The following is a 13,256-nucleotide window of genomic DNA, read 5'->3' on the forward strand; positions in this document are numbered from 1 at the left end:
AGTGTTTGTGCTTATCGTACAGCTCGGATTATGAAGAAAAAACGATGCTGCTAGAAGACAAACCCAATTCAAAGATGGCCACCAAGCAGTTGACCCTCTGCATCTGCAGCACGTCATTCATGTTTTTGTGATTTTTCTTAAAAAGCAACCAGGAAAGATTGAGACACAGAGGAAGCAGGGCCAGCAGGAGCAGGTGAGCAGAACAGAGGAAGTACAAAGACTTGTGAGGGAGACCCAGTGGGAATGGGCAGCAGTTGACGTGGCAAAAGAGCTCCTGACATCAGGATCTGTTGCATGTTGGGCAATATTAGAGATTATTGCCTGGGAAACATAGACTATCATGCTTCCAATCCAGGGAAAATATACGTTTGAATTTTGAGTAATGGTTGTTGAATAGAGATATTTTTTGTAAAATGCCCTCATCCAGTACGTTTAAGGCTATTTATATGACTATCTAGGTCCAGACCAGAGGCGAGCATCTTCATAAGGTCACAGAAACATGGTAACTGGCAGTTTCCTTTATGCATGCAGCTTGGGGCTTTTTATATGGTAATAAAGGAAACTGGGCCAGGCGGTAGGGGCTGGTAATGTGGGCTGTGGGACATTATCATCCAGTGCAACTGGGGTCGCTCTCCATCATCGCCATTAGCACACAGCAAAAACAACGGGGGCCTTAAAAGTTCTTTTCAAAAGCTGGTCTTCGATGCAATTCCGTGCCCCAGAGAGTAGTGCAGCACCAGTGGAAAACGTCACGCAGCAAGATGGCCGCAGTACCATATTCGAACGGGAGCTCTGACTCTTTCTTTTTCTGTGATGAGGGAGGGCTCAAGGGGGAGGCGGAGGTAGAGTGCGGTGGAGCGGTGGCTCAGGGTACATGTTTGGGGCTCCAGGGTAAAGATACGCAGGTCAGAGGGGGGGCGTGCAGCGTGAGCAAGGGAGAGGGTTGCTGTAGAATGTGCCATCCTCACCTGCAAATCTGAATACTCCGATTGTGGGCTTGCATCAGCAGTTACAGCCTGTGATCCAAGTGATGCTATTGGCTAATGCACTCCAGCTGGATGCAATTCCTTACAATACACAGGTCTCTACTGCAGACCCAAATGGTCATGTCACTGGTATCATTTTATTTTCCCCACAGATTCCTCCTTTGGAAAACTTTGCATGCTGTGTGTATCTTTTTGAGTGGCATTAGGAAACATGATGCTTTGCATTTATTGGCACAGTCAGCATGAACAAGCTTTTTATGCAGTTGTTTTATTGGCATTATGGGCAAACCCAACATGAGTGTTTCTCTTACGTGGGAATACTGGCATATAGTGGCACAGCCAACAAAAGTATATCTTCATACAGTCGCATTATTGGCATTATGGGCAAATCCAACATGAGTGTTTCTCTTACATGGGAATACTGGCATATATTGGCACAGCCAACAAAAGCATGTCTTCATACAGTCGCATTACTGGCATTATGGGCAAATCCAACATGAGTGTTTCTCTTACATGGGAATACTGGCATATAGTGGCACAGCCAACAAAAGCATGCCTTCATACAGTCGCATTACTGGCATTATGGGCAAATCCAACATGAGTGTTTCTCTTACATGGGAATACTGGCATGGAGTGGCACAGCCAACAAAAGCATGTCTTCATACCGTCGCATTACTGGCATTATGGGCAAATCCAACATGAGTGTTTCTCTTACATGGGAATACTGGCATATAGTGGCACAGCCAACAAAAGCATGTCTTCATACAGTCGCATTACTGGCATTATGGGAAAATCCAACATGAGTGTTTCTCTTACATGGGAATACTGGCATATAGTGGCACAGCCAACAAAAGCATGTCTTCATACAGTCGTATTACTGGCATTATGGGCAAATCCAACATGGGTGTTTCTCTTACATAGGAATACTGGCATATAGTGGCACAGCCAACAAAAGCACGTCTTCATACAGTCGCATTACTGGCATTATGGGCAACTCCAACATGAGTGTTTCTCTTACATGGGAATACTGGCATATAGTGGCACAGCCAACAAAAGCATGTCTTCATACAGTCGCATTACTGGCATTATGGGCAACTCCAACATGAGTGTTTCTCTTACATGGGAATACTTGCATATAGTGGCACAGCCAACAAAAGCATGTCTTCATACAGTCGCATTACTGGCATTATGGGCAACTCCAACATGAGTGTTTCTCTTACATGGGAATACTGGCATATAGTGGCTCAGCCAACAAAAACATGTCTTCATACAGTCACATTACTGGCATTATGGGCAAATCCAACATGAGTGTTTCTCTTACATGGGAATACTGGCATATGGTGGCACAGCCAACAAAAGCATATCTTCATACAGTTGCATTGCTGGCATTATGGGCAAATCCAACATGAGCGTTCTATTCACATGGAAATACTGACCCGATCAGCATGGACTGGCATTATGAGCATAGCAGGCTCTGTGTGTTCTTATGTGGAAATACTAGCATATATTGGCACAGACACAATCAACTTGTCTTTTTACAGTGGCAATGCAATCATTATTCTCCAAAGGCAGCATGGAAATGTCTTTGCGAACTGGTTGAGTATAGGCATTTAATGTGGGCCAAGCCAATCAATCATGAAAATGAGCGGGAAAAGGTTCCTGCATTCTGCTGATATCCTGGCAACTTATGGAGTTTTGCTTGCGTTATCCTCCAAAGTCAATTGTACATTCTATGGCCCTCATTACGAGTTTGCCGGTCCGGTAACAACAGTACCAGTAAGCTTGCCGGACCGGCAAACTACGAGGTCTGCTCGCGGGTGCTTTCCCGCACACCAGGTCTGGCCTGGTGGGCGGACCGGCACCAGCGAGCAGACCTTGACGGATGCACCTGCACCGTTATCAAGGTGCCGGTGCATCCGGAGTCCCCATGGGGACTAATAAATATTGGCACCTGGAAATGGGGATGTACCGGGTACGCTAGGGCTGGAATGCCCCGGAACATCCCCATTGCTGGGTGCTGGTAAAAAAATGACTCCGGCGGCAGCCGCGCCAATAATTACTGGCACGGGTACCGCCAAAGTCGTAATGAGGGCATGTGCCTCTTTACCCATTTTTTTCAAAAAACCTGTCTTCTAAAATGCTTCATTTACTGATTATTTAAACAAAACTAGGAGAATAACCATTCAAATGACCTGTTGCTTTTTTGGGGCTCCCTCACTACTCCCAGACCCTTGCACACATTATTGCGAAATATCTAAGTCCCTCCAATGAAAAATATCACGAGTGCACATGCAGGGTACTCTGCTGCGTGACAGTGGCCAACTCTTGAATCCAAGTGAAATCTACAACCAAGAGCCAGCAAGTGAGAATGCTCTAATCCCCTAACTCTCCTTACCCACCTCTCATCCCTCAATTAATTCCTCACTCCTACAATCTTGCACCCTTACCCATCCCACACTCCGTCAGACGACCTCCGAGGTCAAGTGTACTTAACAGACTCAGACCCTTTCCATCTTCTACCAACAACCATGCTGTGAATTTCTGCCCTCCAAAACCCGGGACTGCCCATACGGCTAACCGACCACAAAGAACATTGAGATTTTTATATTAGCACACAGGTTAAAGGCACTACTGACCCGCATCCCTCAACACCACAGGTTTCTGCATTTGCCTTCCCAGCTATCACAACCTGCCCGTCTTTCCTACAGAACCATAGGCTGTGTGGTCAACATTATTTCCAGAAGGCTGCTAGATGAGATCACTTCTTATTACATTACATTTTCTGATGTGATTGGTATGCACCATGTAAGATATAATTTCATATTGTTTTGTATACCAACTATAACCACTAGAGTGAGACAGAGACCATATTAATATTTTTTGCTCGGTAATTCCTGCCCTTCTTTTTTCTCAACCTCTAGCACCGGATTCTTTGCTCTGGAGAAATTATAGTGGCCACAATCTCGCCTCCAGTTTCCGGCACCACCATTCTGATGGGGGTGGGAGGATTCCAGGGTGGATGTAATGCTTTCCATCTGTAAAAGAGATCACATCTGTTGTTGTGGGAGCAGCATGTGCACCAGTGTCACTGTGAAAATGTCTAAATAGTCTGTCACTTTGTGATATGTACAAAAGTGTCGTTGACCCTTCAGTGAAGTAGAAAAGTGTTTCTGCCATGCGGGATATGCCTGGCTTATACAAGAAACACTTGTGCACTAGATGTTATCGACACTTTACAGGAGCCATATTTTAGCTCTTTTTGTATTGCAAACGTAGGGCTTGGCAGAGAGAAAGTCCCCACGCGGTCTGCTCTGCATTATGGACCATCACTAGGGCAGGTGTCAGGCGGCACATCAGAGACATGCAAAATTCGAGGCCTTAAAGTCCAACATTCTTTAATTCACACAATATGGTGCTTTCAGGAAAAGTGTTGTTCCTCCGTGCAACAACACTTTTCTAATTTTGTACTGAATCGGGCCCTCTGTTACAAAAGAGCCAGCACAGAAGTGCCTTTACATAGGAATGCCTGCCCATGTTATATTCTAATAACATTAGATATGTAAATTTACTGTATAATTTCTCTCAAAACAACCACACATTCGGGTCTTGGTGTGGAGTTGAAATTTACAGATCTTAAACCTGTGCCAAATATATCTGAATGAAAGAAGACACATCCTCCTATCACCACCCTGGAATTTCACGATCTCACGAACCATGTCTTCCAGAATCGATGATATAGGCAGCACAATGTTGATCACAGATGACCAATGCTTGTGCATTTCTTTCACCATTTGACACAGATCAAAGATTAAAATTCAAACCCGGCCTAACCATTCAATTGAGATCCTGTTTGCATCGTCAAGGAGTAATTCATTTGCATTTTAATATAATGCACTCACTATACCTTTTTTTAAATCTAGAAAAGTGGCTGACGTTCAACAATTCAAAGCAGAGCAACCCTCTATAAGGGAAGTGGGACTTCTGGGAGAAAGCACCCAACTTGCACAAGAAGCAAACTCACACTTCACAAGTCAAATACCGACAAGACCAACTCAGACCTTTACCCTTACAAGGGCAATACATTCAGTAAAATGGAATTAGGTCCAATAACAGCTATTTTCACAGTGCTTAGAAGTGGGAGGGATCTGGCATTAAGCACTATATAAAACCTACTTTTACTGTTATTATTATTATCACTTTGTTCTTCTTTATGTAACAAGTGTAAAATCCAATGGACCTGTTTCCTTGAATAACAAATTAAAAGATTACTGCAAATTACAAGGAAGTTAAGTCTAAGATGTATGTGGTTGAGAAATTAAAAACCACACTTTGTGAATATTTAGCTTGATACAATAATAAACACATATCTGGCGCTGGACTGGGATTATTCATTTCAGGTGTCTGTACCGCTCGACTCACCAGAGGTTTTGGACTACAACTCCCATCAGCCCTAGCCAGCTTAGTTAATGTTGGGGAATCATAAGTGTTGTGGTCTAAAATATCTTGTGAGCCTCAGGTTGCAACCCCCTAATATAAGACATCATTGTAGAATGGCTCTCTGCTCCCTCCCACAGGTGTGTAGACCAGATAGGAAGATCATTATGACTTTTCTGGAAGTTTACGATGGAAAATTACCTACAAAGTTGTGCAGCTCCGACGTTTAGAATCTGTTCATCCTGGGGAGTGATGTGACACTCTCCCATTGGCCAATTTCTGGGCTATACGAGCCGGTATGGCTCAGAAAATCAATACAACCTTGAAACTGGCGAATGAGGGAAACCTCACCATTTCCCTTGGGTCCCTGGGCTGGCAGCACCATTCTCAGTGTGGCGCTCCTTCTCTTCACCGGAATGCCATGCTGCCAGTGCCACACGGCAATCAGTGCGGTGCTCCCTTTCTGAACAGGAGCGCCGTGCTGACAGCCATGCTGCCAGCCATGCTGCCAGCACTGCCCGACTCTCAGCGCGGTTCTCACCCTCATCATGGGAGTGGCACGCTAACAGCAATGCTCTAAAAGCTGCATGTCTCTCAGCGTGGCTGACAGCCATTCTGCCAGCACTGCATGCCTCTCAGCACGGGGCTTCCTCTCTTCACAAGGCGCTGCATTGCACTGCTAGGCTGCCTGCACCAATCTCCTCCACTCCAAGGCTGCACATGACCGACGTTGCACATGCCCTGAAAATAACCTGCTCCCGCTCCCCTTCCCTCTTAACTACTTAAGGTGGGCCGGGGGTCCCCTACCAATGCCCCTCCCCCTCGCCCAGGCAGAACTTGATAGGTGCGGCAAGGACCAGGAAATGACCTGCTCCCGTTCCCTGCTGCGTAGGGTGGGAGGCGACCATCCACCCCCCTGGCTACTTGCAGTCTTTGCCGGGCCACACCTGGCAACCTCGACCCAGCTGTGGCCCATCTTCCTCATTAAATTTTCCTCAGGTACAAATCTCCCCAACCACCCAATTTCTTAGATAGCTTCAATTTGATGCCCATGTTTTATGAAAAGATGTTCTATGTGACGGTTACGGGTCATGACAGCGGGCGCCCAGCGCTCTGGTGAGGTGATGTATACAGAAACTTTGAAACAGTTACAAGTGCAAAAATCACAGGGTCAAAAAGGGACCCAGTGCAAAACGTATACTCCTTCAATGCATTTTTAACATTAGGGTAATGTTTCCCGTAGTCCCTTGCCCTGGTGCAAAAGGGCATATAAAAATATGGTTTTGGACTAGGGTCATGTTTTCCGCAGTGCTAATTGCACTTATTCAAATTGTTTGGAACGTGAAAGGTAACTCATAAATACACACTTATTGACTCTTAAGAGCATCCCATTAACACGAAGGCCGTAAAAAAACTATAGACGAAGAATTTGGTGCCAAGCTTCAGAGTTGAATTTTATTCCAACACTATGTTTTAAGTGCAGAAACCTAGAACTTCGCTCGACGAAATTTGAAAGAAAGCACAGTGAGGGGGAAATTATGTTACAGACCATTGCTACAGAGAACACAAAACATTTCTGGGCCATAGTGAATGCCGCAGAAAGCTCGCAGGAAGATCTGCAAACTAATGCAGCGAGCGAAGAACACAACACATGTCTGGGCCATAGTGAATGCCGTAGTAAGCTCGCAGGAAGATCTGCAAACTAATGCAGCGAACGAAGAACACAACACATGTTTGGGACATAGTGAATGCCGCAGAAAGCTCGCAGGAAGATCTGCAAACTAATGCAGCAAGCGTAGAACACAACACATGTCTGGGCCATAGTGAATTCTGCAGCAAGCCCGCAGGAAGATCTGCAAACTAATGCAGAGAGCAAAGAACACAACACATGTCTGGGCCATAGTGAATGCTGCAATAAGCTCGCAGGAACATCTGCAAACTAATGCAGCGAGCGAAGAACACAACACATGTCTGGGTGATAGTGAATGCCGCAGCAAGTTTGCAGCAAGATCTGCAAACTAACGCAGCGAGTGAAGAACACAACACATGTCTGGGCCATAGTGAATGTCCCAGCAGCAAGCTTGCAGGAAGATCTGCACACTAATGCAGTGAGCGAAGAACACAGCAAATGTCTGGGCCATATTGAATTCCGCAACAAGCTCGCAAGAAGATCTGCAAACTAATGCAGAGAGCGAAGAACACAACATATGTCTGGGCCATAGCGAATGCCGCAGCAAGCTCGCAGGAAGATCTGCACACTAATGCAGTGAGCGAAGAACACAACACATGTCTGGGCCATAGTGAATGCCGGAGCAAGCTCGCAGGAAGATCTGCAAACTAATGCAGTGAGCGAAGAACACAGCACATGTCTGGGCCATAGTGAATGCCACAGCAAACTCGCAGGAAGATCTGCACACTATGCAGCAAGCGAAGAACACAACACATGTCTGGGCCATAGTGAATGCCACAGCACGCTCGCAGGAAGATCTGCAAATTAATGCAGCGAGAGAAGAACACGACACATGTCTGGGCCATAGTGAATGCAGCAGCAAGCTCGTAGGAATATCTGCACTCTAATGCAGCGAGCGAAGAACACAACACATGTATGGGCAATAGTGAATGCCGCAGCAAGCTCGCAGGAAGATCTGCAAACCAATGCAGTGAACGAAGAACACAACACTTGTCTGGGCCATAGTGAATGCCGGAGCAAGCTCGCAGGAAGATCTGCACACTAATGCAGCGAGCAAAGAACACAACACATGTCTGGGCCATAGTGAATGCTGCAATAAGCTCGCAGGAACATCTGCAAACTAATGCAGCAAGCGAAGATCACAACACATGTCTGGGTGATAGTGAATGCCGCAGCAAGCTTGCAGCAAGATCTGCAAACTAACGCAGCGAGTGAAGAACACAACACATGTCTGGGCCATAGTGAATGTCCCAGCAGCAAGCTCGCAGGAAGATCTGCACACTAATGCAGTGAGCGAAGAACACAGCAAATGTCTGGGCCTTATTGAATTCCGCAACAAGCTCGCAAGAAGATCTGCAAACTAATGCAGAGAGCGAAGAACACAACACATGTCTGGGCCATAGTGAATGCCCCAGCAAACTCGCAGGAAGATCTGCACACTATGCAGCAAGCGAAGAACACAACACATGTCTGGGCCATAGTGAATGCCACAGCACGCTCGCAGGAAGATCTGCAAATTAATACAGCGAGAGAAGAACACGACACATGTCTGGGCCATAGTGAATGCAGCAGCAAGCTCACAGGAATATCTGCACTCTAATGCAGCGAGCGAAGAACACAACACATGTATGGGCAATAGTGAAGGCCGCAGCAAGCTCGCAGGAAGATCTGCACACTAATGCAGCGAGCGAAGAACTCAACACATGTCCGGGCCATAGTGAATGCCGCAGCAAGCTCGCAGGAAGATCTGCAAACTAATGCAGCGAACGAAGAACACAACACATGTCTGGGCCATAGTGAATTCTGCAGCAAGTTCGCAGGAAGATCTTCAAAGTAATGCAACGAGCGAAGAATACAACACATGTGTGGGCCATAGTGAATGCCGCAGCAAGCTTGCAGCAAGATCTGCAAATTAATGCAGAGAGAGAAAAACACAACATATGTCTGGGCCATAGTGAATGCCGCAGCAAGCTCGCAGGAAGATCTGCTTACTAATGCAGTAAGTGAAGAACACAACACATGTCTTGCCTATAGTGAATGTGGCAGCAAGCTCGCAGGAAGATCTGCAAACTAATGCAGCAAGCAAAGAACATAACGCGTGTCTGGGCCATAGTGAATGCTGCAGCAAGCTCGCAGGAAGATCTGCAAATTAACGCAGCGAGCAAAGAACACAACACATGCCTGGGCTATAGTGAATGCAGCAGCAAGCTCACAGGAAGATCTGCAAACTAATGCAGCGAGCAAAGAACACATCACATGTCTAGGCCATAGTGAATGCTGCAGCAAACTAATGCAGCGATTGAAGAACACAACACATGTCTGGGCCATAGTGAATGCCACAGCAAGCTCGCAGGAAGATCTGCAAACTAATGCAGTGAGCAAAGAACAAACACAACACCTGTCTGGGCAATAATGAATGCTGCATCAAGCTCGCCGCAAGATCTGAAAACTAATGCAGCGAGCGAAGAACACAACATGTGTCTGGGCCATATTGAATGCTGCAGCAAGCTTGCAGGAAGATCTGCAAACTAATGCAGCGAGTGAAGAACACAACACGTGTCTGAGCCATAGTGAATGCCGCAGCAAGCTCACAGGAACATCTGCAAACTAATGCAGCGAGCAAAGAACACAACACATGTCTGGTCCATAGTGAATGCAGCAGCAAGCTCGCAGGAATATCTGCACAGTAATGCAGCGAGCAAAGAACACAACACATGTCTGGGCCATAGTGAATGCCGCAGCAAGCTCGCAGGAACATCTGCAAACTAATGCAGTGGGCGAAGAACTCAACACATGTCTGGGCCATAGTGAATGCCGCAGCAAGCTCGCAGGAAGATCTGCACACTAATGCAGCGAGCAAAGAACACAACACATGTCTGGGCTATAGTGAATTCTGCAGCAAGCTTGCAGGAAGATCTTCAAAGTAATGCAACGAGCAAAGAATACAACACATGTGTGGGCCATAGTGAATGTCGCAGCAAGCTTGCAGCAAGAACTGCAAATTAATACAGCGAACGAAGAACACAACACATGTCTGGGCCGTAGTGAATGCTGCAGCAAGCTCGCAGGAAGATCGGCAAACTAATGCAGTGAGCAAAGAACACAACACATGTCAGAGCAGTAGTGAATGCTGCATCAAGCTCACAGGAAGATCTGCAAACTAATGCAGAGAGCGGAAAACACAACACATGTCTGGGCCATAGTGAATGCTGCAGCAAGCTCGCAGGAAGATCTGTAAACTAATGCATCGAACGAAGAACACAACAAGTGTCTGGGCCATAGTGAATGCTGCAGCAAGCTTGCAGGAAGATCTGCAAACTAATGCAGCGAGCGAAGAACAGAACACATGCTTGGGCCATGTTGAATGCCCCAGCAGGCTCGCAGGAAGATCTGCAAACTAATGCAGCGAGCAAAGAAAGAGATAAGGGGAGCAAGATCATGGAGAGATTTAAAGACTAGGCAGAGGAAATTAAATTTAAGTTGGGAGTGAAAGGGAAGTCAGCCAAGGGAGGAAAGCAAAGTAGAAATTGAGTCATGGAAGCCAAGGAGACAGAAGGTACGGACGGCAGAATAGTAGATAGATTTGAGGGGGGCGAGGTGTGAAGCACGTAGACCAAAGGGTAAAGAGGAGCAGTAGAAGAGGCGAGAGAAGATAAGAGAGGAGATTAAAAGTTTAGTAGCGTGGAAGGTGAGAGATGAGCGGACTTTGCGAATATTAAAGAGGTGGTAGCGGCAGGCGCGAGAGGAAAGAGAAATATGGTGGGAATAGGAAAGGGAGGAGTCAAAGTGAATGCCTAGATTGCGAGCGTGGGCAGAGATAGGAAGATTAGATGGGGGAAGTGAATGAAAGGTGGGGGAGAGGTAGGGGGAAGAGTGTTAGCGGGTAAAAATAAGACTTCAGTCTTATCAGTATTGAGGGAAAGAAAGCGGGATGACATCCAGTTTTTAATGGCAGTAAGACAGGAAGAGAGTTTAAGGTGGAGATCAGATGAGAAGGAAGCGAAGGAAAGGAAGAGTTGGGTGTCATCAGCATAGAAATGGTGAGAAATACCTAATGAACCTAATGAAGAGATAAAAGGGGCAAGGAGAGAGGTGTATAGTGAGAATAGGAAAGGGCCAAGAACCGAACCTTGGGGTACGCCATATTCCAAAGGGAGGGTAGGTGAGGAACGGCTGCCTCAGGATACAGCGAATAAGCAGGAGGAGAGGTAAGAGGAGAGCCAGTTAAGAACAGAACTTTTGAAACCAAAGGAAGAAAGAGTGTTCAGAAGAAGTGGGTGATCAACAGTGGCGAAAGCAGCAGAAAGGTCAAGGAGAATTAGGACAGATGATTGCTTAGAGTATCGAGCGGCGAGAAGGGAGTTAAGAATGTAAGTGAGGACCGTTTCAGGAGAGTGTTTAGGTCGTAAGCCAGATTGAGAGGTGGGTAGGAGAGAAATATTGGTGACAAAGGTTGAGAGCTGGGAATAGCCAAGGTGTTCAAGTAGTTTAGAAAGGAATGGGAGAAGAGAGTTTGGACGGAAGTTAGAAGCAAGAAGGGGATCAGCAGAAGGTTTCTTCAGAATAGGGATGATGGTGGCATGCTTGAATGCAGAGGGGGTGGTAGCTGAGGAAAGACAGGTGTTGAAGAAGGAAGTTAAGTAGGGAATAAGAAGAGGGTAGATCTTAGGGATAAGAAGGGAGGGAAGAGGGTCAGTTGGAGCAGACGAGGGGTGGGTATGAGGTATGTACCTGTCTTAAGGATAACTCTGCGCACACCATTAATACCAGCCTATTTAAACATGGTCAGTCTCAATGGTAGGGATGACGCCCATTTTTCCAGTGGAGCGCACGGCGGTGGATCAATAGACATCCCTATACACCTTCACGGCAAGAATTGTGAGGCATGCAGAGATGGAATTAAAAGCCTGCACACCCTGAACCACACTGTTCTCACTGATTAGATCTGGGGACGGAGGTGCTCGTCTGCACTATCAATGACAGAGGCACGCTGGAATCGGAATCACCAATAGCAATTAACGGTCCTGAAGAAGAGGGCCTAACTATATACGCCTATATACGCCATTGAAACTGGTCGACCTACAGCTCATGCGGGACCTCGTGACCTATAAGATATCCCAGGCAATAAAGAGGGATACGTTAAGAAGTATAATCACACTCACCTGCAGTGAGTCTTTTATGGTGTCCCAGCTGGACGGAACTTTTTCTTCCTTTCTTACTTCGATCACAACCTGTGTTTAGTACAATTTGATTCCTGTGGGTGAATAAACTCATTACAGAAATCCCAAGGTCACAGATTTTTACAGCAGATAACCAGTCATTCCGACAGGATTTAATAACCAGTCTAGTTTGCAAAAAACAATCGCTAGGTTGTCCTCTGGTTGCTGTTTTTTTAAATATAATTGACATAATCTATTCAATTGGTAGCATTGAGGGATAGATTCCTCTTCCACGAGCCCTGTTAGATAGGCGGTGCACCACTCGCCATCTAGTGCCAGGCACTCCTGTTAGGGTCAGGGTGTTCTTCTACTGGGACAGCCATGATATTGTTTCCCACTTGTTCTCTTTTAATCACATGACAATTTAGTCCATAAAACCACCTTATGTTGTGCTAAAACGACTGTTTGTTTAACGGTTAGGTAAGGCAAATGTTCAATGCATGCTTTGAAATGTACCCTGTTGTTGTAATATAGTCTCAATGGTACTCACATAAGTGATATCAGGGGTTTGAATGGCAGCACCATGCCTGATTGACAATTGAACAACTCTGTTCCCAAACTAGCGGCCTTTTTAAGGGAATTGCCTAACAGCCTTTACCTCTGCTGATTGCAAGGCTACTAACCTCAGTGAACCCAGGAAGGCTACATCATGCACATAACGATATGGGCCTTTCTGGAATATGTCTCTGCCAGGAAATCTCCAAATAGTAGTAGGTCTTTATTTTTGAACTATTTTTACTTTTTATGCTGATCTCAGGAGAATGAAGGAGGAAACAGGTATTTGGTTAATTGACCCGACCAAGTTCTCATCTTCTCTGAAGCCTAACAAGTACCTTCTTCAACTGCCTCTGTTTATTTGATCAACTTCGGAAGAATTAAATACCTAGTTTGTCCTTCTCAAATTTGAACATTCAACCTCGTAGTTAT

The sequence above is a fragment of the Ambystoma mexicanum genome, chromosome 13 (assembly GCF_040938575.1).
Source record: "Ambystoma mexicanum isolate Mex_15411 chromosome 13, UKY_AmexF1_1, whole genome shotgun sequence".
Lineage (NCBI taxonomy): Eukaryota > Metazoa > Chordata > Amphibia > Caudata > Ambystomatidae > Ambystoma > Ambystoma mexicanum.